The sequence below is a fragment of the Apodemus sylvaticus genome, chromosome 15 (assembly GCF_947179515.1).
Source record: "Apodemus sylvaticus chromosome 15, mApoSyl1.1, whole genome shotgun sequence".
Taxonomy (NCBI): domain Eukaryota; kingdom Metazoa; phylum Chordata; class Mammalia; order Rodentia; family Muridae; genus Apodemus; species Apodemus sylvaticus.
In genome coordinates, this window is record NC_067486.1 from 42304375 (window position 1) to 42327786 (window position 23412).

At 44.5% G+C, this 23412-nt stretch overlaps 1 long non-coding RNA gene across 2 annotated transcripts in view; it reads right to left on the reverse strand.

The window, feature by feature from the left end:
* The window catches only part of LOC127665749 (uncharacterized), a 31904-nt gene extending 10464 nt beyond the window's left edge, over window positions 1-21440 (reverse strand). The window contains exons 1-2 of one of the 2 annotated variants that reach the window (XR_007973496.1): window positions 21324-21440; window positions 20882-20962 (exon numbers count right to left, since the gene is read on the reverse strand). This is a non-coding gene — a long non-coding RNA (uncharacterized LOC127665749). Of the gene's footprint in view, window positions 1-20881 lie in introns of both variants that reach the window. The other variant, XR_007973495.1, reaches the window with a different exon arrangement.
* Between the last annotated feature and the right edge of the window lie 1972 nt (window positions 21441-23412).

Here is a 23412-nt window from a genome sequence, read left to right on the forward strand (position 1 = left end):
CACCTGGATTTGAAGTAGATAATCCCTCACAGCTATTCTCAGAAGTTTGTCTCTTAAGCAAGTGTAAGTCCCGTGACGTTAACTGTTGCTATTAACCATCACACCAAGCTTAGCTTGAATTTTTACTACTTGAATTCTACCCATAAATATAACAGATGTACAAGAATGAACATGTCATTTTAAGCACAGAGTAAGTGGCAGCAGAGAGTAACACACCAGCATTAGGCAAGGGCATCATCGGTAGTCGTTTCTGGTGCTTGCGTGACCTGTCCAGAAGACAGGAAGTACACAACTTCAGTCACACCCACTAACTGCTGATCTTGTGTTCCTGGCCCTTTGACCCACAACCCTCCTTTACAGTGCTATTAGGAAAAGCAAATACAAATGTTGTGTCTCAAACTCATAAAGATACAAGGTATAAAGATGCTGTATCTGTCAGTTAGGGATCTAGAGATAAAAAAATTGTGTGCGTGTGTGTGTGTGTGTTAGGGTGGTAAATAAACATTTACTTTTTAAATTTGGCTTCTGTGATTGTTGGGAACTCTACATTCTAATGAATGAGTCCTGCTCAAAAGAGGGGGTGCAGTTAAAATCTAAAAAGTATTCTTCTGGGAAGAGTTAGTCTATAGATAGACTCTAAGGGGCCCTGTTGAGCATGCTGTATTGTTCAGGGCTTCACACACTGTGTAGGACAATCTGCTTTATGAAAAGTCCACTAGTCTTATATCAATTTGATGCACAATCTAGAGTCATCTGTAAGGAGGGAAACTCAACTCTCCATTATATCCAGCTCTAAGACATTTTCTTTTTCTTTCTTCCTTTCTTTTTCTCTTTTCTTTTCTTTTCTTCTCTTTTCTTCTCTTTTCTTCTCTTCTCCTTCTCCTTCTCCTTCTTCTTTTTTTTTTTGTTTTTGTTTTTTTCAAGACAGAGCTTCTCTGTGTAGCCCTGACTGTCCTGGAACTCACTCTGTAGACCAGGCTGGCCTCGAACTCAGAAATCCGCCTGACTCTGCCTCCCAAGTTCTGGGATTAAAGGCGTGTGCCACCACTGCCCGGCAAGTAAGACATTTTCTTAACCCTCAATTCTAAGTTAGGGCAAGGGCTAACCTGTTGAAAGTAGTTCGATCCCAGGCTGGGGCTCCTGACTTCTATAAAGAAAAGCAGGCTCAGCAAGCCATGGAGAGCAAACAGGCCAGTAAGCAGCACTCCTCTGTGGCCTCCATATCAGTTCCTGCCTCCAGATTCTTACCCTGTTTAAGTTTCTGTCCTGACATCCTTTGATGATAAATAGTAACCCTAAGACACTTGTACAAAAACATTGTTTTATCCACAAGAAACTACTTCGAGGGGAAAAAATGGGACTTTATGCCTTTTTCTTGCTTCTCCAAAGCCAATAACCCAAAGCAGTTTGTCCTCACAGGACTCTCACCTGGGATAGTCTGGAAGTCCTCCTTGTTCATAATAGTGGGGAAACTCAAATTATCTGGCTTCTGTTGTCTCCCATTTTATGTCCCCAACCCCATCCCTACCATATGCCTGACTCTTCTCCTCTTTCTGCATGGTTCTAAATTCTTCATGTATGTGTCAGGATTTCATTGTGTTGCCCAGGGCTGGTTTTGATCAGCTATGCTCAAATGATCCTCCTGCCTCAGCCTCCTCAGGGTTAGAACCACAGGTGTCTAGCTTATCCTTAAATTACTGTGTAGTGGTTAGTGAAAGCTTAGGAAAACTATGCTGCTCTACCCCATCTTCAATCCTAGCGACAGCACTGAGAACAGAAGGAGAAGCTCACAAGAGAGCAAGAGAGAAGGAACAAACTGAAAAATCAAAGGGTGTTTGTTGCAGTGTGGGTGCACGCGTGCATGTTGGGGGAGCAGGGGATTGCTCCACAAGATCACATGAAGATGAGCTTGGGGGGACTGTTTGGAAACTGTACCGGCTGGTTTTGTGTGTCAACTTGACACAGGCTGCAGTTATCACAGAGAAAGGAGCTTCAGTTGGGGAAGTGCCTCCATGAGACCCAACTGTGAGGCATTTTCTCAATTAGTGATCAAGGGGGGAGGGCCCCTTGTGGGTGGTGCCATCCCTGGGCTGGTATTCTTGGGTTCTATAAGAGAGCAGGCTGAGCAAGCCAGGGGAAGCAAGCCAGTAAGGAACACCCCTCCATGGCCTCTGCATCAGCTCCTGCTTCCTGACCTGCTTGAGTTCCAGTCCTGACTTCCTTTGGTGATGAACATCAATGCAGAAGTGTAAGCTGAATAAGCCCTTTCCTCCCCAACTTGCTGCTTGGTCATGATGGTTGTGCAGGAATAGAAACCCCAACTAAGACAGACACTAAGATCTTTAAGGCGTTTCTATGGTGCTGTGTATTTCACATGCAGGGTCAGCGGTGTTGGGAACAGAACCGCATGGGATGGAGTTACGGGTGAACGACAATGTAGAATTGGCCTGAGGATGTGGCCGAGTTGCTGCTGGTGCTCAGGTGTCCGGGTCTTAGGTAGAACTAAGAAGGTCTGATTGAAATCAAGCCCACAGACTTTAGATCCCAGGCCCTTGTCCCTCTAGTCCTTATTCCTCCATTGCGGTGCTAACTGGGAAAGGCATAACTTCAACTGTTAAATCTCAGCTTCATTTGTCCAAATACAATGTTACCGTTTCAACATGCATGAGGCCTTGGGCTCACTCACAGCACTGCACAACCTGCACATGTGATGGTGTACGTGTGCCTGCAACCCTCGAGAGGTAAAGGCACAGGGTCCCAAGTTCAAGATCATGGTCAGTTACACTGAATTTAATGCCAGCCTGGGATATATGGTACCCTGTGGTGATTATGGTGATGACTCAGAATTGACCTTTATTCAAACTTTACTTATTAAACCCTTACCTTGTGTGCCTAGGTCACAATGCCAAGTTTACCAAAAAGAGGCAACTGCAAAGGCTGCTGGGAAGGGCCTTGTCTTACATTAATCCCTTCCATTCAACCCACCCCTGCCCCCACCCCTGCCTCACTTTCAAATTGAGAGCCTCTGTTCCTTTATTAGTGTTACACGCATACACACTTGCATACACAAATACATAAATACAATCTGCTGTGTCAATTTTGTTTGTGTATACATGGTGTCAGGGCTGAGCACTTAGATAAAACAATTAGGGGACTCATCTTTAGTTGCCTGCGGTGAGATTTTTCTCCACCCCTCGTTAGTATTAAACCAGCCCCCATAGCCCTCCACAGATGGTCACCTTCGCCCTTGGTTGACCAGGATCCCCCACTGTTCTAGATTTTCCTCAGTCCCCTTACACTATGGACTAAGGGAATACTCCTAGAACAGCACGAGTCTCCCGGCTCCTTCCACATAACCCCAGAACACTTACACTAGAAAAGCCACTGACTTGGACGAGCCTTGGTTTTCCCAGTCAGCGCTCCAGCTCTCCCAGGGAGAGCAGCCTAAGGAAGGTTGGGGTTCTCATCTGCTGCCGCGGGACTCGGTGCTGGCTTTATGAATGTAACATTCACGAAAGGGAACGGCTTCAAACCACGCCTGCTGGTTTTGCTTTGTCATGTGTCCAGCAACCGCACAGCACCGTGGCCTGTGGTTATCAGCCTTTTTTTTTTTTTTTTTTGGTCTCTGAATATCCATAACTGGTTGTACCATGGAGCAGATCCTTGCTGGCTTCTCCACGGGGAAAGCCCGTTTCCAGCCCTCAGAGCCTAGGGAGTCACTCAAAGGTTCAACCCAGAGCCTCTTGCACCAGGATTGGCTCAGAACTCTGCTTTTGTTTGCCAAACAGAGAGTTGACCTTAGAAAGCCAAGTATGGTTGAGTGTACCTGTAATCCTAGTATTAGAAAGGCAGAGGCAGGAGGATGGACAATATGAGGCCAGCCTAGACTATGCAGCAAAACCCTGTCTCAAAAATAAATGTTTTTTAAGTTTCTCTGAAGTCTTTATTAAGCAGATTTCCTAAGAACTATGTTTTTTTGTTTTGTTTTGTTTTGTTTTTCCTTCCTAGTTAACACGTCACTGTTTCATTGAGTCTGCATTTTGGGGTAAAGCCTTAAAAAATCCCTCTTTTCCTTTCTCCCCTAAAAAAAATGATTCTGTGGTAAACTGATTGGGAAAGAAGGAAGTGAAATAAAAAGGCTTGGATTACAGTGACTCACAGAGTGGGAGCCATTCATTCAGAAGCAGGGAGCGTGGCTGCACAGAGCCAAGTGGTCCAGTATCGTCATTCTGCCCTGTGGTCTCCACGGGGTGATTCAGAACTCCTCTGACAAACATAGAAGTCTTCAAAATCTGGAGCGTGAGATCCCGCCTAGCAATGGTTCTCCCTTCTGTGAGTCTGGAGCCCACGTCCCCCTCCAGAGGTAGGCTCTGGTTGTCTTATTCATTCTCACCACAGTTGGAAGGGGAAAACCGACGTCATTGCTCTGACGGTAAAAAGTCTCTCGTGTGGCGCAAGGCCAGCAGCAGCAGCAGGGGCAGGCGAGTGAGGGAGGGCAGGCCTCCCAATTTCTCAAGCTTTTCGCTGCAGGCGAACGCTGGAAAATCGCCCTTGATCTGTTTGTTTTATTTATAAACATTTTCAATTCTTGCTCATAGTTGGCATCTGTGTATTAGGCCGTGAAAAATGTATTTTCCATTCTAAGGCCAGCAATTCTCTTGAGAAGTCATGGAGCCTCCAAATGGTTTGTGAAAATGGCTGCTATCCAAAGATACAAAGAAGGCCGGGGTTGAAGTGGATGCGCAGGGCTTTTGTAGGTAGAGGGCGAGCAACCAGACTTTGTTTCTTCTAAAGGTAATAATAGTAGTAGTAGTAATAGTAATAGTAATAATAATAATAATAACAACAACAACAACATAACAATAGAGGGGACACTGAAGGGGACAAAGGGGGCAATGAAGCAAAGAAAGCCGAGAAGGAGCCAGCTCTTCCCGTGTGGTGTAGCCGGAAGTGCCTCACCCAAACTGCAGAGGTTAGCCCACGGCAGGCAGCTGCGGATGGAGTAGCTGTTTGCGGGACTCTTTCCTCACCCTCTTCCCTCCTGCCGGAACTCACCTCCAAGTACAATAGACGTGGAAATGCTTGGATGTACTTCACCAAGTGGTGAAGTTCTCCGCAAAGTTTGTTGGATTGATTGAGGAAGCATCTTTCTCAGAATCTTTTTAGCCCATAAAACAAAGCCATGATATATAATCATTTCTACTCATGTAGAAAGAGATTTTAATAAATTTCAGTTACTTTCTTCAGAAAAGGCCTCAGAAAAATTGGGCATGGAAGGACACTATCTTCATGTTATAAAGGCCATACATGGAAAATGCACAGATAACATGTCTTAGTTACTTTTCTTTCGCTATGATCAAACACCATGACCAATTTATAGAAGTGAAATTATTCCACTAAATATGGCAACTTATAGAAAGGATGGTTTATTTGGGGTTTGTGATTCATAGGATAATAGTTCACCATCATAGCAGGGACCAAGGCAGCAGGCAGGCAGGCAGGCAGATGGGCAGGCAGGCAGCAGGCAGCAGGCAGCAGGCAGCAGGCAGCAGGCAGCAGGCAGGCAGCAGGCAGGCAGCAGGCAGGCAGCAGGTAGGCAGCAGGCAGGCAGCAGGCAGCAGGCAGGCAGCAGGCAGCAGGCAGCAGGTAGGCAGGCAGGCAGGCAGCAGGCAGCAGGCAGCAGGCAGCAGGCAGGCAGCAGGCAGCAGGCAGGCAGGCAGGCAGGCAGCAGGCAGCAGGCAGGCAGGCAGCAGGCAGCAGGCAGCAGGCAGCAGGCAGGCAGGCAGCAGGCAGCAGGCAGCAGGCAGCAGGCAGCAGGCAGCAGGCAGCAGGCAGCAGGCAGCCAGGCAGGCAGGCAGCAGGCAGCCAGGCAGGCAGGCAGCAGGCAGCCAGGCAGGCAGGCAGCAGGCAGCCAGGCAGGCAGGCAGCAGGCAGCAGGCAGCAGGCAGGCAGGCAGCAGGCAGGCAGGCAGGCAGCAGGCAGCAGGCAGGCAGGAGGCAGCAGGCAGCAGGTAGGCAGCAGGCAGGCAGCAGGCAGCAGGCAGCAGGCAGCAGGCAGGCAGGAGGCAGCAGGCAGCAGGCAGGCAGCAGGCAGGCAGGCAGCAGGCAAGCAGGCAGGCAGCAGGCAAGCAGGCAGGCAGCAGGCAAGTAGGCAGGCAGCAGGCAGGCAGCAGGCAGCAGGCAGCAGGCAGGCAGGCAGCAGGCAGGCAGGCAGGCAGCAGGCAGCAGGCAGCAGGCAGCAGGCAGGCAGCAGGCATTCAGGTGGGCAGGTGGGCAGGCATGGAGATGGAGCCGTAGTTGGGAGCTCACATCTCTATCCACAAACAGGGAGCAGAGAGCACACTGGAAATAGCACAAGTCTTTTGAATCTTCAAAGTATACCCTCAGTGATGCACTTGCCCCAGCAAGGCCACACCTCCTAATCTTTCCCAAACAGTTTCATCAACAGGACCCTGTATCCAGAAAAACATAAAGATTGCACGTGCCAGTGTACACATACCAAAACTGAGAACTTCAGCAAATGTACAAGATACAACAAACACACACACACACACACACACACACACACACACACAAACGGGTGTGTTTTTTTCAAACTTTAGCAATAACTATTCCAGAAAGGAAATTACAAAAATTTCAATTTGTAGAATCACAGACAGGAGGCTAAAACTAGGAAATAAAAAATCATTCTTAGCCGGGCGGTGGTGGCGCACACCTGTAATCCCAGCACTCTGGGAGGCAGAGGCAGGTAGATTTCTGAGTTCGAGGCCAGCCTGGTCTACAGAGTGAGTTCCAGGACAGCCAGGGCTATACAGAGAAACTCTGTCTCAAAAATTCAAAAAAAAAAAATAATCCTTCCACGATGAAACTCTAAAACACTGGATAAAGACACCAGTAAGTAGAAACAGCCCATGTTTATTGAGTAAAAGGCTTAATGCTTATTAAAAGGTTCATAATATTCAAGGTGATCTGCTGATCCTATCAGCACCACAGGGGCATTTTATGCAGAAATAGTAAAGTCTAGCCTAAATGTGTATAGAATCTCAAAGAATCTTAAATAGCCAATACAATCTGGAAATTGAGAAGAAAAAAAAAGCCATAAAAAAACACAGAGGTCTCACATTCCTGATTTCAGATAACCACAAATTATGATAATGCCTAAAAACTGACACAGATCAACAACTCCATCACAGAACACATAAACTCTCACATATAGGACCAAAGACTTGCAACAAAAGCTAAAAGTTTTTGGTAAAGGAAAAGAGCCATTTCAACAAAAAGTGTTGAGGAAACTATATATCTGCATTAAAAAACAAAACAAAAACCTCCCCCTGACGTTTGCAAATGATGTGACATTGAACAAACTACTCCTTACTAAATCATTTTCAAAAGAACACACTTCTATGGTCAACTTGACATATTTAGGAGACAAGCCCCCATTCATACCTCTGAGGGGCTGAAGTTTAGGTTTGCCTCTAGAAATGCCTGTGAAGGTTTTCTTAGGTTAATTGAGATAGAAGGACTTGCCCACTGGGAGTAGCAGTATTCTCTGAACTGTATAAAATGCAGAAAGCGAGCCAAAGATTCCATTCGGTCTCCTGACTATGGGTACAGTGAGATGAGGACACATTCTGTCTCCTGACTATGGGTGCCATGTGGCCAGCTCCTACAGTTGACTTTCCGATCATGGCACACTGCATACTTGAACTGTGAGGTTAAATAAAGTTTGTACACCTTAAGTAGCTTTTGCCAGAGTATTTTATCACAGCAACAGGAAAAAGTAACCAAGATAGCTTGTCTCACAAGACTGGTGAAAAAGCAAGTATTTAATGTCAGAATAAATGACATCTAAGATGGGCCCAATATGTACTATCACCTGGGTGATTCTCTGTGGCCCTTTGAAGACAATTTTGCTCATAAATTGCAAAATATCTATACACATAAGTTTTAAAAAACATTAGAAAACAAGATCTCAAAAACATCTTTGTGCACATACTCATAGCAGTAGCCAAAGAGTATGCAGACCTGGAGAAATGTCTTAGTGGTTAAGAGCACTGACTGCTCTTCCAGAGGTCCTGAGTTCAATTCCCAGCAACCACATGGTGGCTCACAACCATCTGTAATGGGATCTGATGCCCTCTTCTGGTGCGTCTGAAGTCAGTGTGCTCATATAAATAAATGAATACTTTTTTAAAAGAAGTTAGAAGCAGTCAGGTGTCTGTGCACAAAGGAGGGGCTAACAGGAAGAAGATTGCAGACAATGGAAGGGATGGAGATTCTAAACCAGGGATGGGTAGTGAGGACACCGTCACAACTGACATAAGCCAGTGACAGAAACAAGACACACACTGGATGATTTCCCTAACATGGGCTAAAATAGTCAGAGACTATTCACTGAGACAAAATCTGGTTGTCAGGGGCTGGGTAGAGAGAAGGTGTGTAGCGGCTGATAATGAGCAAAGGGGAGCACACATGCTACTACACATTTGTGGAGATCAGAAGATAATTCGCTCCTTAGACTGTGTAGGCTCAAGGATGGGGCTTGGGTCATTAGGCTTGGTGGCATTCACCTTCATCTCCTGAGCCACATTGCCAGCCCCTGAATTGAATTTCTAAACATGCATTAAGACAAATGCAGGCACACATATGCATGGACATGCACTCCTCAAGATTTTCATGCTGTACTTGTAATTTGGAAGCACAGATACCAAAAGCCATTTCCGATTGGATGGTTGTGCCTGTCCTAAGTACTATTACAGGCCAAACACCAAGCAAAGAGATTCAGGGGAGACAGCTCAGTGAGTAAAGTGCTTGTTGTGTACGGGGACCTAGGTTTGGATCCCTGGTACCTACATAAAAGGTGGGTATAATAGCCCATACCTGTACCCCAGTGCAGAGACAGGCAGAATCCCAAGGGCTGTACGACCAGTTTAGCCAAAATGATGAGCTGCAAGGTCAGTGACAGAGATATTCTGTCTCAAAGTAGTAAGGCAGAGGGAGAGAGGCAGGCCGTTCAGCAGGCACACTCATGAGGAATGCATCCCTAGCCACACAGGAATGTTTAAGTACACCACACAGAGACACACACACACGGACACACAGACATACACACGGACACACATAGACACAGCACACAACTTACACTCAACATGTCACCCTAAACCACACATACATACCACACCACACAACCCACACTCAGCACCCCACATCCCACACCCCACCAAACACACCCACACACACAGACACACAGATAAATACACCATACAACCCAGACTCAACACCCCATACCCCAACACACACACATCACAACATACACTCAACACTTCATCCCAAACCACACATATATACTCACCACCCAACCCACACTCAACACCCTACATCCCACACCCCACCAAACACACACGCCATACTACCCACCTTCAACATCCCCCCCACACACACACACACAGACAGGAGGAGGATGACAATGAATGTAGCTTTCAGTTGTATATTATAAGAAGTTCAGGCAGCATACATTTTTTTAAGACTTCTATCTTGCTAGTCCCATTGGAAATAAGCAGTCTTCATATCAATGGTGAGGCTCATTAACTAGGGTTTCTTGGGTTCACTGAAACAGTCCTGGTCTTCAAGTGCTTAGAGCATCTTTTGGGCACAGACATGTCTCTATATCACTAGATAGAGCTCTGTGAAGGATTCTCTGTAGATAACTTCTCAGCACAAGGATTGCATTCTCCTGAGAACATGCTCAAGTGTCCACATGGCTCTTAAGAAGACACTGACCTCTTTGAAACCAGAACTGAAAGGCCCAGTGAACTGGGGGTGACTCGTGGCTGCACAAATTCTTTTCAACTCTGGGTCTCAGAAAGGCGAAGTGAAAAGAGTCGTTGGAAGATTCAAAATAGAATCTGTCACATTCCGATCCTGTGAGATAATACATGGTCTCGCAGAGGCATTAAAAAGGAAGACAGATTATCTGGGGCTCTGTTTAATGTGATTTATTAGCTTCTAAAGACTCAAAGACTATGAAAATAATTCACATCTAAGAATTTATTGATGTATGTATCTACCCTGTTGGACTCTGTTAAACTGAAAAGAACTGTTAAATCCTAAGATACGGGAGTTCCAGAGGGAGGAGGGCCTTCCTCCCAGCCAGTATGGAGCAGAGTTTGTATTTAAAGACTGTAGCCTTTCATCTCCTTTTGTCTAAGAAGTAAGGTAACATAGCATTGTCATGAGCTTTCAGGTGGGCCATAGCTTCCTACAGACTTCTTTGGTACACACCAGGGAAAATTTCCCGTAAGAATCAATTTCTTGACCTCTAGAATTCTCAATGTGTTTTCTTCAAGGCAGCTGCCTCCTTCCAAGCCTCTTATAAATTAGCTGTGTATTTTCTGGGATCAACCACATCCTCAGAAAACGGACTACAGCTCATCCAAGAAACCTGACCCCCATCCCTCCCTCTCCACAGACAGCTGTGTGCATGTTTCAGGAGCAATAACTCAAACAGACTCCTCTGTGGCCCCAAATTTGGACACATGTTTGCACAAATATTCAATGGCTTCAGCAATTTGGCAAATATAAGAAAGGACTCCTAATTCCATGGGGTCAAATATCCTCCCCAAACTAAAACTGAAAAGTTAACTGACTCAAGGAAAGGACTTTGTGATATACCTAATGCCTTGAGGCCACTTTCATAATGGCGCCTCCTCTTCTCGTCACCCATCTCCTTGCATGACCCTTTAATAAAGTCATTTTCAAGGATTTAATAAGAATTGTGTCAGTAGCCCAAATTAAAGACTCTGGAGAAAACAGAAAAGTCCTGCTCTGCCTCCCAGTGCAAATGAAACGTAAGAGCAAATAGAATGTAAGGGACAACATGCGTACTGAGGACAGCCACAAGACAGTGGTACCTTTGGTGTAGAATGGAGATGTTTAAACATGTGCAGACCAGCGGCTAAAGAAATGGCTCAGGAGTTAAGCTGTTCTTTCAGAGGATCCTCATGTCAGGTCACAACTGTCTATAACTCCAGTCCTGGGGCTCCAATGCCCTCTTCTGGTTTCTGTGGGCACCAGGCACACACACAGTGCACAGACATACATGCAGACAAAAATATCCATATATATAAAAGAAAAAAACTAAAACTTTAAATAATAAATTATAGACCAAAGGAGATGAGAGTACTAATTTCAGTTCAACAAAAGTATTGACATTATATTTATATTTTGTTTTTTACTTAGGAGAAGGGTGAAATCATGATGCCTAGAATTTGCTTTTAAGAAGTCTAGCATAAAGCCAGTGATGGCTCAGTGAATCAAGACTATTGTTGTCAAGACTGAGTGCAATCCCTGGGTCCCACATGATAGGAAGGGATTGTTATCCTTTGACCCTCACCTACGTGCCCAAGTGCACAAACAATAAATAAATAAATAACATAATTTTTAAAATTCTATCATAAAAAAGAAATAGTGGTAAGATTACAGTGATATACAATGGGTACAGTGTTGCTACCAAAAAATAGATTGAATTTGTTCCTGGTGTTTCGATGCTTTTTAAACATTTAGATTTACATACAAGTGATTCCATTTGTTGGCTGCTAAATTTCCCAGCCCTGGATTATACAGTTAAAGTCCTCCATGTTCTGTAAATGGGGAAGAATTTGTTTGCTATCTCTAGGTCTAAAGAATATAACTAGCTTTTCTGGGAAGCAACAAGGGAAATTAGGAAACTTAAATTCAATCCACTTTTATTTTCTTGTAAATATGACTTTTATTTATCAGATGTGATTGTTGTCTCCAAGGCTTACTACTGAATAAACGTACTCTTTCTAGATCTCTCTGAACTCTGGCTGGCTGATTCAACTCAAATGTTGTTGCTAAAACCCCTCTACAGGCTGACTGGCTCATGCTGGCTTCTCTCGGCTTCTCACTGAATTGCTCTATTTGGCCTCAACTAAGTTTGGCGATATGTTCTAATCTACCGTCCCCTTCTCATTCTCTGGCATGGCTTCTCTTTACCATTGTTTAGCTTGTTCTCTCTGCAACCTGTCTGTAAAACTGTCCCAGTAAAACTGCCTACCCCCTCCTCCACCTCTGCAGTGCTTTAAGTCACCTCTCCTTCCTGTGCTGTTCTCACGAGAGTTGGGTGTATCCTATCTCTGAGTCATTCAGTGAATTCGTTCTCTGATTTGTCACGTTGTCTGCCTTCAGTGAGACATCACCTCCAAATATGGCTGTTTCCTTCTACAAAGTAACTTTACTTTCATTCTTTGGGATTAAAGGTGTCTAGTAAAGGTACATCTGTGTTCCAGTCAGAGGTATTAAAGGGATGTCATTCCAGCCAGGTAATACAGACCCAGGTCTTTGGATGTGAGCCCTTGTCAGAGCAGCCATGTTGCTGGACTGAAGTTCCTCCACACCTACCCTTACTAAGGCAGAACCTAATAACAGCCAACCTGAGCTGTCGTGGCTGTCTGAAGACAAGCTGCAAGTAGGGGAGCTGCGTGAACAGTTCTTCCAGAGAACCCCAAATTCCTCTATAAGACAGCAGGAGAATGAAACTGAAAACTCCTCAATTTTTAAAATATATGGAATATAAAACTATTTTTACATTTTTAATTACATTGATTTAGGGAGTGGGGCCCTAGGATTGAACTTAGGTAATAACACTTGCTTTTAGGAAGACAAAGGTTTTTGCACTCACAGACATGCACTTGGGGAACCTAATCTATTAAACACACAGGATTCTTTCTCCGAAGGGAGAAATGTGTAAACTGTTATCCAAAGCCCAGAAGGCTGGGAGCAGACTGATGAATTTTGCTCTATCCGTGTGGCTAGAGACTTTTCCAGCACCAGACCCTTACCATAAGCCTGAGAAAAACACCTATACAAAATATGTAAGAAGAAAAATTATTTCTGAAATGTTTCACCCTAACTGGAAATTCTGAAATGTCATCTATATTATTCAATTCTCAGTATCTGCTTCAAATATTCTCACTTTTTAGGATCTGTGGGGTCTCTTAGAAGCTTCTTTTTGATGCTAACCACAATGTTAACAATCACCAATTAGTGATTTCAGTTGGCTAAAAGTCAAATCATAGAAGAAAGAAAGATTAAGGATCTAATCATTCACAGAATGAACTAGGCAGGGCTCATAGGGGCTTACATATACCAAAGAGGCGATCACCATGTCTGCAGGGCTCTGCACTAGGGCCTCTACATATATGTTATGGTTGTTATCTTGGTATGTTTGTGGGACTCCTAACAATGTAAGTGGGGGTGTCTCTGACTCTTTTGCCTGCTCTTGGGACCCTTTTCCTCATACTTGATACAAGGGTTTGTAACTCCAGCTCTAGGGAATTGGATACCCTTTCCTGGCCCCCCACAGGGGCCCCCACAGACATGGCAGACACAGACACACGTGTTCATAAATGTAAAATAAATCTTAATACACAAAGTTTCCTTTCTCTGACTATAAGCCTCTGCCCTTTGCTGTTGCCCAGCCCCACTCTCAGAATCAAAGACAGCTTTCTCATTTCCCCCCTCTTTACTGTGAGTTGAACCTAGGGCCCCATACTGGAAAGTACACTACCACTGTGTTCTCTGCCCTTTGGGGACCTCCACACTCTCCTCCTCAATGGCTGGGCTAGTTCACATGCTCATCAGCAGATAGTAAATACAAGAAGCGACAACAAGAAGGACCAGTGGAAGACACAATTGAGTACCTGGTGAACTTTGTAGAGTTGGCATGCAGATGAAAAAGGAAAACACGGTAGTCAAGAGACTAGAGAAATGCAAGAAATGTAATCCTACGTGGAAAGTATTCCACTTTGATTAAGGAAAATCATTACAAATGATTAGAGCTGAAGAGATGGCTCGGAAGTCAAGAGCAAGCACGGATCTGTAACTCCAGCTCCCGGAGATCTGGCGCCCTCTTCTGGCTATCAAGGGCACGATCCTTACCTGTACAACCACATACATATACACATAATTACAACTAAAACGCGCTGACAGGAGCCTGATATGGCTGTCTCCTGAGAGGCTCTGGCAGAGCTTGACATATACAGAGGTGGATGCTTACATCCAACCATTGAATTGATCACAGGGTCCCCAATGGAGGAGTTAGAGAAAGGACTGAAGGAACTGACGGGGTTTGCAACCCCATAGGAAGAACAACAATATCAACCAACCAGAATTCCCAGGGACTAAACCACCAACCAAAGAGTACACATGGAGGGACCCATGGCGCCAGCCGAATATGTAGCAGAGGATGGCCTTGTTGGGCATCAACGGGAGGAGAGGCCCTTGGTCCTGTGAAGGCTTGATGCCCCAGGGTAGGAGACTGAGAGGGTAGGGAGGCGGAAGTGGGTGGATGAGTTGGTGGGGGCACACCCTCATAGAAGCAGGAGGAGGGAGGATCGGAATAGGGGATTTCTGGGGGTGGGGGTGGGAAAGGAGATAACATTTGAAATGTAAATAAATAAAATATACAATAAAAAAAAAAACCTAAAAGTGGGGATGGAGTGATGACTCAGCAGTTAAGAGCACTTAACTGTTCTCCTTAGAGGATCCGAGTTCAGCTCACAACACCCGTATCTGGCAGCTCACAACCATGCATAATTCCAGTCCCAGGTGATCTGACCCACTCTTCTGACCTCTGTGGGCACAAAGCACACAGGTAGCATACACACACACACACACACACACACGTGCACACACATGCACCTGGATAACAAATACATAAAAATTTAAAAAGAATTATAAATGATTTGGAAATTGTATCGCCTGTTTTTGTTTTAAGGCTCCTATTTTGCTGGGCTGGGGAATCCTGACAATGTCTGTCAACGTCCTTCCAGTGCCCCAGTGCAGTCACTCGGTCAGATGAGAAGCAGATACTTCCCATGTCCAAAGGAAATACAAAATCCCCTCCTGAAATCACGCCAGCTGTTTAGCCATAACCGCGGCAATTCACGTACGAATAACTGCTTTTTGTTAGAACCCACTAATCACTCTTCTTTCCTTTTCATCCTCTTTTTAGTTTGAAGTATTTTTTTAAACAATCTTTAAACTTGAAAAGTACAGAAAACTCAGCAGGAGGCCATGAGAAATCCGCCCAAACGCCACTGAGGCCCCTAAGTGGGCTTTAGGTGGCTGGGTCTTTTCACCTGTGAGCAGGCATGTGTGCTTTGAGCCCAGAGTAACCCTGACACACTTCACACCCCACCCCATGATAGCTCAACCCTGAAACTTGATGCAGCTCCAAGGTCTGAACGTCAGAGTTTTCCTCTCCGACTCTTAGAATGAATCGGTAATATGGAAATTCTGAAATCTCTTCTCAGATCTCACAGCTAAACCCGCCCCCCAATCACTTCTTGTGTGTTTGTTCCTGTTGCTGGGTTCTTCGCTGCTTCTCCCATGCTTGGGGACAGAAGGAAAGTAGGACTGGTAACTTGGATGACTTCGGCCAATGAAGGAAGTGTCATCTTTGGGACGTTCTGATTGGTTGAGCAGGACTGAACTCCTGAGATGGACTAGAGTTGGGGAAAAGCTCCCCTAGGGACGTCAGATGCCTGGACAAACAAATATTTAGGACCAAGGCTTTGAACAAGAACCAAGCTTGTGCCAAGCTGACCCTGCACAGTGGCAGGCAACTCATTGCATGAAAGAGTAGGCAGATTTCTCTAAATAAATGGCTCTAAAGTCTACTTCTGGTGCGGTGGATCGCTCTCAAAAGCTCCTGTTGAGTGACATGCTGCTGGGAAGTCTTAGTTATTGCTAAGAACAAGACTATGCGTGCACAAAATTACAAGTTAGCCTAGATGGGCTATCTGAGTACTTGGGTGAGTGAGACAAGATTTCAAATATGAGGCCAGCTTACCAACATAGTGAGACCTGGACAGAACACCAAACATAAAAAACATTCTAAATGTGGCTCAGGCTGAGAAACAGTTTCTATTAAACGTTTAAAACCTTCAGATGGCAAGAGCGGACACCTGTGAAAGCAGGGTGTAATTAATACAAGAATCTAGTAAAAACACACTACAGCCTATCACAGATCCCAAAGTTCCTAATAAAAGGTCCTCCTGAAACTGTCTTATTTCCCAAATTGTCCCTGGCAGATCCCTGGGTCTTTTAAAGAAAGGAAGGAAAGGATCCTGGTAGCCAACTAGAGCCAACTGCTCCCCACTGAAGTTCCGTGAGTGCCACCTAGTGTCCTTTGCGAGAACTGAAGGGGATCAGCGGAAAGTGAGGCGTGGGCAGAGGTAATTTAAATAAAGGCCACAGGTGAGTCTGGTTTGTGACCATCCTAGATCTAGGGATCACGTGGCCTGATTTGGAGTCTTCTCACCTGGCAATAGGTTCAACACTTTGGAGATCAGGATTCCTAACAGCTGAACAGTTCGAAAAACAAAGCCCCAAATCTCCCAGAGTCCCAGGAAGCCCCGTCCCCTAACATACTGAAATAACATTTGCATGCTATTAAAGTCTTTAAGCCATGTGAATGACAGAGAAGAGAATGTCTGGGTCTCCATAGGCACCGTGTCTGCTCCTCTTTATGACAACTGTCCCCAAACCAGCTGCACATGTAATCAAATTAGTCCTACAACCAGCTGCAATGATTCAAAGTCAGCAGCCTTAACTCGGGCAGCCTCTGCCGTAGAGTGTCCTGCCTTCAGCCTCTGTTAGAAGATGCAACTCTGACACCATCTGGAGACCAGTTGCAAGGAAGCGTCCAGTGGAATCAGTTAAGTGGTCGTCGGTTTTCCAGAGAGAGTCGCAGCTTCGAGATTACTTTTTGCCAGTGATTCTCCATATGGTCTACACATTAGAAACTGCCTGAGGAAGTTTTTTAACTGCACTTGGGCGGCAGGCGTCTTCCTGTCGTTTTGGCTCCCAAAGCTATTCAGATGTACAGAGGACTGGAAGGGAAGCTAACAAGCTACAGATGATTTCAAGATTCTCTTCTGGCCCATAGGAAAACCATTCACAAAGAACCACAGGTAGACTGAAAAGTCAAAGGCATGAGGCAGGTGTGGTGGCTCACGCCTATAATCCCAGCCCTCAGGAGGCAGAGGCAGGTGGATCTCTGTGAATTCGAGATCTGCTTGGTCTGAATAATGAGCTCCAGGACAGCCAGGTCTATAAGGGAAGACAGTGTTTCAAAACAAAGAAAGAAAGAAAAAGTGAAAGAAGCAGGGAGCAATGAAAAGAGGAGAAACGTTGTAAGTCATGATTCCTGTGTATTAACCACTCACGTGATCTCCTCTCATTTTCTCACTCCCAGGTTTAGTTTCTTGACTCCTCTACTCAAATCATGTCTGACAGAGAGAGAGACACAAAATAGTGAGCAGGCCTTCTAGTTCCAAAAGGAGTTCATGACACTTCTCTGAGGAAGCTGGAGAGTAGTGGCTAACCAGACTGTACTTACATTGAGGCCTGTGGAGTAGGCAGAGTCTCTGAAGGAAGAGGACGGGAAGGCCAAGTAGAAAGGTCACATTTTGGGAGATGGAACTTACTCAAGGGACAAAAGAGAGCCAGTGTGAGAAGAAACGAAAAGGGGTTAGAATGCGTTAGAGGTGCCCAGCCAGAGAGCCCCCTCCCATTCGCTTGCATTCACTTCGATTCCACATGCCAGAGTCTCTCAGTTACGATTGCCTGCCTTGCTCCAGCAAGGTATCTCACCTTTAATATCAGTGGCTTGCTGGTAGCTGGTTTTCAAAAAATTCTAGTTCTTTTTCTTTTTTCTTTTTTTTTTTTTTGTTTTTTTGTTTTTTGTTTGTTTGTTTTTGTTTGTTTGGTTTTTTTGGATTTGTTTTTTTCGAGACAGGGTTTCTCTGTGTAGCCCCGGCTGTCCTGGAACTCACTCTGTAGACCAGGCTGGCCTCAAACTCAGAAATCCCGCCTGCCTCTGCCTCCCAGAGTGCTGGGATTACAGGCGTGCACCACCACCGCCCGGCTGATAGTTCTTTTTTCTTAAAGGAGCTTTCTAATATTTTATCCTCATTACAAATCCAATACATGCTTATTTTAATCAGTATTTTAATCAATTTACAAATGTATAAAATGAATGTTCTTCTAAATCAGACCCATCGAAGTTAACAATGTTGAATATATTATTTTGCTGTCTCACTACATAATTCAGAGATCTGCCTGCCTCTGCCTCTGCTTCTACCTCCCAAGTGCCATGATTGAAGGTATGCACCACCATGCCCAGCAAACAAATAGATTCCTTCAGACCTCTCTATGTGCATGTGCCATTTGAGGTGAAAATGGGGTTGTACTGGATGTGCTATTTTAGTACTTTTTTCACATATTTAAAACACATTTCCACATCATCTTGCACAGCTCTAACTTATTTTGTTTTAGCAACAGCCTTGCATTTCATTGGACAGATGAAACATTCAATGACACACAATTAGACTGACCAGCTTTGTTCTTTTGGTTTTGCCCGTTGCAAGCGAAGCACAACCATCTATATATACTCTTATATATACAACCATTGTATATACTCTTGCCTTTTGTGCAACTACTCTAGTTATTCTATAAGGCACACTATTAGAATAGAATGGAATGGAATTGAACAGAATGGAATGGAATAGACTAGAATAGACTAGAATAGAATAGAATAGAATGAAGTGGAGTGTGGTGGAATGGAATGGAATAGAGTAGAGTAGAACAGAACAGAACAGAACAGAACAGAAAAGACACTCCTAAAGCCAAGAGTGTGTGTCTGAAGTTTTGAAAATATTTCCAAATGTCTGCTCCTAAAGCTTGACCAGCTTGTGCCATTATCTGTTCCTTGGCTATATGAGTAGATTTCAGGGCTTGGATCTTTGGATGTTGTCCCCGTTCTGACCTGCATCATCTGCTTGCAATTGTCTCATATACAACTTTTCTATCACACCTCCATTCTGAAGCAAATCTCCCGAGGACCGTTATCTGGGCCGCCCTTTCTATCCCTCTCCTGGGTCTCGTAATTAACTGGGAACTCTTATCTTTCATTATCTTTCTCTGTTTGCAGCTTTTCTCACTTTCTTTTCTTTCTGCTCTGTAACCATCTCCCTAGTTTAGGATCTTAATAAAAAAAAAAAAAACCTGTGTATGTGTGTGGTTTTGTGTGTGTGTGTATCATATGTGACTGCCGAGGCTGGAAGAAGGCATCGTATCCCCTGGCACTGGAGTTACAATGTTGAGCCACCACTGGGCACTGGAAATTGAACCCAGGTCTTGTGACTGAGCTTAATTTCTGAGCCATCCCTCCAGGTCCACAGATTAGAATCTTATTATTTTCTACCTAAGAGCTTTGGCTTTGTAGATATCTGTAAGAATCTCCTTTAGGTCATGTCACTCCACCTTATTTAAGAACCTCAACCATTCACAATTTTTGACAAGATTGCATGAGTCAGCAGCTTCAAACAACATTTAACATATAGTAATTGCTCTGTGAGTGTTTACAGAATGTATTTTTTTTAGAGATTTACTTATTTATTATATGTAAGTACACCGTTGCTGTCTTCAGACACACCAGAAGAGGGCATCAGATCTCATTAGAGATGGTTGTGAGCCACCATGTGGTTGCTGGGATTTGAACCCAGGACCTTCAGAAGAGCAGTCAGTGCTCTAAACCACTGAGCCGTCTCTCCAGCCCTACAGAATGTATCTTATATCCCTTTATTCATACAGCAAATTATAATTATGTTAGGCTTTAGAAATATAAAAACTAGTCCCAAAGTTATCACGTGTAATGGGAAAACAACTATAAGAATGATAAATAAAATAATTGATGTGTGTTAATGAACAGTGATGGCAAATGCAGGGGTTGACTTGCCCAGGCACAGGGTAAAGGAGGAAATGCTGCTCAGGTCTTACAGTTAGGAGACCAATGAGTGAGGCAGTTAGGCAGACAGCAACAGGGCAGAAGGCTGAGGCTCTGGCAAATGGAAGTCATGGTGTGGCAGGGTATAGCTGAGGCATTGGATGCCCAGCGGCTTGTGTGAAGGCTCAGAGGGAATCTGGGAAACACTCGAAGCATATTGCAAGAGCGCTGGTATCAGCAGTGAGGGATTGAAAGCTACTTTCCTAGAGAATGTCACATCGTTGGAGGCTTTTCCGTCATGCCATTGCAGAAAAATGTGCATCAATCGGCACAGATTCATATGGTTCAATTGGACAAAGAGAGTAGCAGATGTGTAGCCTGGAGCCTGCTCTAGGGTGATGGGGACAGGGTGTCGGAGGAAGAACTCTGAAACATGTACGGAGTCAGGCAGGGGATGGCAAACAACAAAATAAAAACCGCTGTGGGAACTGAACCTGAGGGCTGCCTGTTTCAAATCCCAGAGAAGAGGCCGTGTTAACTGCACAGAGTGCCGAAGAGGGTAGAGACTAATCAAGGAATTTGTGTGAACCATGACGAGGAAGAAAAAAACAACAGCATAGGAATAGGAAGGACCCAGCATAATACACATTTAGGGGGCAGACATTCGTAGTCCCTGTTTATTTACGTAAAGGAGAAGGAGGGAGGCAGAATAGTGCCTAAGTTTCTGGCTCAGGAGCTGACACAATGTAAATTCCTTAACGCTGTACACGTGGCAGGAAGGGCTTCAGGTAAGTAGACAATGACCTTTGTTTTAGAACTGTTAGTCCAGAGCATTTGTGAGTCATCCAAGCACACCCATCAAGTAGATGGCTAGACTTATAGATAAAGAACACTAAAGACAGGCACAATCAGAAATACAAATTCAGGGGTTAGGAGAGAAACAGTGGTAAAAAGTGAGTTAATGATTATCAGAAAATTTTTAGAGATTTATTTTATGTGTGTCTTAGGGTTTCCATTGCTGGGAAGAGACACCATGACCAAGGCAACTCTTATAAAGGACAACATTTACCTGGGGCTGGCTTACTTGTTCAGAGGTCCAGTCCATCATCATCATCATGGGAAGCCTGTCAGCGTCCAGGCAGACATGGTGCTGGAGGAGCAGAGAGTTCCACATCTTGATCCAAAGGCAGCCAGAAGGAGACTGTTCCATCCACACTAGGTGGAGATTGACCACAGGACCTCAAAGCCTACCCCCCCCCCCACACACACACATTCCTCCAACAAGGGCACACCTACTCCAACAAGGGCACACCTTCTAATAGTGCCACTCCCTGTGGGCCAAGCATAGACATGAGTCCATGGGGGACAAACTTATTCAAAGCAATAATATGTATGTAAGTATTTTTCCCATGTGTTTGTGTGGGCACTAGGTGTGTGCCTGGTTTCTGAGGGGATCAGACAAAGAGGGTAATGGGTCCTTTGGAACTGAGTGCTGGAGGGTTGGGTGCTACCTAGTGAGGGCTCAAATGCGAACCCGGGTCCTCTGCAAGAGTGAGTGCTGTGTCAGGTTCAGAAGAAACCTGGGCCAAGGCTCACTCAGTGCCTGTGGCTCCTCCCAGCACTTGTCACCCTGCACCCTACCCTAAACTTCTCCAGCCCAGGGGCTGGCTTTGCTCCTCCTCCCCAGCTCCTCATCCTGTGTAACCCTGCCAGTTCAGCCGCGTGCTTTCTCGGTCCTCTTGGTCCTCTGTGTCTCCCGAGCCCCTTGACCTCTCTCCCTTTTCCTTCCTCCCTTTCTTCTTTTCTCATCTCCCACATCCTTGCCTCCCTCCTCTCATGGCCATGTTCAGTCTGTACCCTTCCAGACGTCCCTGGCCGACCTCTCCCTCATATCTACAATCAAATCCTCCTCTGGCTCTTGCTCCAGTCCAGAGAAAAAATTCTTCATGGAAACCAGAGGCACTCAACCATTTGACATCGCAACCTGAAGCTGTCATATACAGACATGTTGGACCACATCTGTGGCTATCTTGAACCAATACACATTTTCCCCTGTTGTCTTTTTTATATTTATGATGTCTTAGGATTTTTCTTTAAATTCTTTGTTAGTTGTCAAGCAAACTTGGAATGTAGACATGGTGATGATGAGCTGTCTAGTTCAGCATGAGCATTAAAGAAATTAGCTTATAAATAAGCATATCTGTGGAAACTGAGGCATGCACATTTTTAAAGCACATATCACGTAATTCCCTCCTGACTATCTTTGGTCACTCATTGATAATTTTCTTATTTTGAAGGGTATACACATAAAAGAAAGGGTGTCTGGGGTTAATGAAGACATTCCTTAACTATACATAAGATAATGCTGCCATGTTCTAAAGAACATGATTCACACATTCTGTGTTTTAGAGGTATAAATTCACAAAAATCCAGAATTTAACTCTTAGAAACAAGTCTGGTAACACTTGATATACTGTTCACTACCCCTGTTTCCAACCAGGAGTGGTTCAAACCCATGAACAGGAACATTTTTGCTTGGAACATTTGGAACACATTTGGGATAAAGAAAGAGTAATACAGGTTCACACGTCAAACACTCCAACCTTAGGAATGGATCTGTCTCTTTCCAAATGCATACTTTGTACTCATCTACATAGTCTATTAAAGAGTCAACTTTAATTGGAAAAGCCAACAGAAACATAATGGAGAAGTATTGTGGTTTCCAGCCAGCTCTTTTAACCACTGTTTGCTTGATACTTTTAAATTGATTAAAAACAGACGTTGAAATTGCTGCCAACTATTTCTTGTCTGTGAATGGGAATTAACTTGGTTTTAGTCATTGTTAAATGTTAAGTATCAGTAGTTTAAAGTATCTTGGAATGTGACTCCTTGATGAGATTTCAAGGTTACAAATACTTGAAATTCTTTTGATAACTGTGAAAAATATTTGTCCTTATTAGATAAAAAGGAAAATTCTGGGACATGTTTAAATTCTTGAAACACACATGGTGTCTTCCCAAACAAAATTAAAAATGTTGGTACGTGACCAGATGTTGGGTCACATGCACACTCTGAGTTTGTATTTTGTGGAGTCTAGGAACTTAGAAATGGTTGTCATTTTCAGAGTTGAAGAATCCAAGATTCTATCTCACAAAAGAAAATAAACAATAAAGAACCCAGAAGGCCATGTATGCCCAGATAAAAGGACTTGCTAATAATCTTTCATAAGTCTGGGGGGTGGGGCAGAACATAACAAGAAGGCTGAGGTGATACGAGCCGGGACCTCAGTAACAAACCTGGTGGGACAATGACAGTGTGCAGAATTTAGATAGTAGCCGGCCTCACGCATGGGGATCCTCGTCTTTAGCATCTAAGCCCCATGTAGTTTCCCTCCACACAAGAGAGCTGATAAATAGGATATTGTGGAGAATAACCAGGATATACGGAACTCTGACATCCAAGGAGAAATCTTAAAAAAAAAATCACAGTTTTGATCTTGGTTTCTGTACTGGCTGGTTTTGTGTGTCAACTTGACACGGGCTGGAGTTATCACAGAGAAAGGAGCTTCAGTTGAGGAAGTGCCTCCAAGATCCAGCTGTG